This window comes from Kryptolebias marmoratus, linkage group LG15 (assembly GCF_001649575.2).
Source record: "Kryptolebias marmoratus isolate JLee-2015 linkage group LG15, ASM164957v2, whole genome shotgun sequence".
In the NCBI taxonomy this organism is placed as follows: domain Eukaryota; kingdom Metazoa; phylum Chordata; class Actinopteri; order Cyprinodontiformes; family Rivulidae; genus Kryptolebias; species Kryptolebias marmoratus.
The window spans coordinates 1960131-1962520 of NC_051444.1; the positions used below are offsets into that span (position 1 = coordinate 1960131).

Genomic DNA, 2390 nt, shown 5'->3' on the forward strand with positions numbered 1-2390 from the left:
GCTGAAAGATCGCTGAATGACTGCTGAATGACCGCTGAAAGATCGCTGAAAGACAGCTGAAAGACCGCTGAAAGATCGCTGAATGACTGCTGAATGACCGCTGAATGACAGCTGAAAGACAGCTGAAAGATCGCTGAATGACTGCTGAAAGACAGCTGAAAGACCGCTGAATGACTGCTGAAAGACAGCTGAAAGACTGCTGAATGACCGCTGAAAGACAACTTACTAGCTAAAGGCTAAAGGGATCAAAACACTAGCTAAAAACTAAAATGAACAAAACATTTGATAAAAATAGAACAACACTTAAAAGTTAAAAGTGGCAAAATGCCAGCTAATAATGTTTGCTAAAAGGAGCAAAAGACTAGGTAGAAGCTAAAAGTACCAAAAACGTAGCTAAAAGTATAATAAAATATTAGCTAGAAGGTAAAAGCTGCAAAGGACAGGTTAAAAGCTAAAGAAATAAAAGGCTAGCGAGAAGCTAACAGTAGCTAAAAGCTAAAAGGCAGAATCAGAGCCAGTCAGCTGAAGCAGTCTTCAAACAGAAAAATGTTTGTTTTTGTAAACAGTAAAAGCCCCGAATGAGCCGAACGTTTTGATGTGCGAGCAGCTAAAGCGGCTGAAAGCAGCCGAACGGCCGGATGAAACGCTGAAGTGTTTGTTTGTGTCTCTGCTGCAGGTGTTCCAGCAGTTATGTCAAAGAGCTGAAGACATCTCTAACAGTGAGTACTCTTCTTCTTCTTTCCCCTCGCCGCACGAACGCCGCCGTGTTACAAAACAGGCGAAGCGTGACTTCTCCAAACACGTATTGTCTCACACTTCTGCTTTTACCGCTCCGTGTGTGCGCTTTATTTCTTTTTTTTGATATTTATTTTATTCCACGGATGAAAAAAGGGGGAGAAAAAAACCCGAAACTTGCCGACTCCTCCGGTTTTAGGCCTAATTTGATTTTCATTCATTCAGTGAAAGAGGATGTTTTTTTTTTCTTTCTTCTTCCCCAATTAAATTTAACAAGAGCCCATTGAAAAGCAGTTGTTATGATTACATTACAAATTCGAGGTTCATTCAGTGAATCAAGCAATTAATTAGATTTCTCTCATTCTAATCAGAATATTTGTATGAAACGCCTAATAAACATCCTTTCAGTTTGCTGTCTGCGCAGGCCGGCACTCCGGCGGCGCTCCGGCGGCGCTCCGGCGTTTGGGCTCCGAGTTCTTTACGTTTGTTTTCATCGCCCCAAGGCGAAAGGGCGATAATGTTTTTACCTCTGAGCAGAACATCTTTGGGTTTGAACCGGGCCAACCTCTGGGAGCAACTCAAGATGGCCACCACAGCTACATGGTAGTGGCCATAACTTTAGCTTTATATACAGTGAGCTAAAATCTGATAATGTCAAGAACGACACGTTACTCATCATCTGTTGGAGTCGGCCCTTTTTTTTGTCTGTTAGCAAAATATCTCATGAACCGCTGGATGGATTTTAACGAAACTTTCAGGGAATAATCGCCGGATGTGCCTCTACAGCTGACTTACATTCGGGGTCGACCCGATTCAAGATGGCTGCCACAGCCAGCTGACTTCATAAAACACAAAAGTGGCTATAACTCGGTGAGATTTGGAGCTATTCGGCTGAAATTTGGCGTGGTAGTAGCTGAGGCTGATTACTAACTGCTTCGTAGCTCTTGGAGTGAAATTTGTCTGTTAGCAAAATATCTCACGAGCAGCTGGATGGATTTGGATGAAACTCGTTTAAGATGGCTGGCGCAGCTCAGCGGGATGTCGGTCGCGGTTCGGTGGTAGCTGAGAGTCGTACCCAGACGCACGCCGAGCACGTGGCGTGACGTCGTCTTTTAATTTCTTCTCCGGGTTTTCTGGCTGTCTGGTTTTTTTTTTTGTTTGTTTTTTTTGAGAGCGAGCCGTGCTCAGGGGCGCGGCTGCATCCTCACACACACACACACACACACACACCAAGGTGGCAGTTTTTTGTTACACACACACACACACACGGAGTGACTTGCACTTTCTCTCTCGCCTCAGCCGAAGGCCCCGTGCCGATGAGTGTGTCATCAGATCAAATGTGAGCTTTTCTCAGGGAAATACTCGTTTCAGACTCTCTCCTCTTCCTCCCCCCTCCTGTTAGCAGACCTGATTCTATCAGGTGTAACATTACTGCTTCATCTCTGGCGATAAATGATGCATTATATCCCCCCGCAGGTTGGCGTGCGGGCGGGAGGGGCACGAGGGGAGGGGGGGCGCTGCTCGTATCATTTCTGATAAGTATTGATGAATCCTCTCTGGGGGAATCAATTTGGAGCGGGGTGTATCCTTGAAGCTCAACCCCCACAGCTGGCTGTTCCTAACTGCTGCCCGACGGAGAACAAGCGGCAGCAGAA

At 45.7% G+C, this 2390-nt stretch overlaps 1 protein-coding gene across 1 annotated transcript in view; it reads left to right on the top strand.

Annotated features, from left to right (window-relative positions):
- The window catches only part of baz2ba (bromodomain adjacent to zinc finger domain, 2Ba), a 118322-nt gene that overhangs the window by 22201 nt on the left and 93731 nt on the right, over positions 1–2390 (top strand). The window contains exon 2 of the mRNA XM_037979909.1: positions 677–719. The gene's annotated coding sequence lies outside the window, so the exon portion shown is untranslated. The remainder of the gene's footprint in view (positions 1–676; positions 720–2390) is intronic.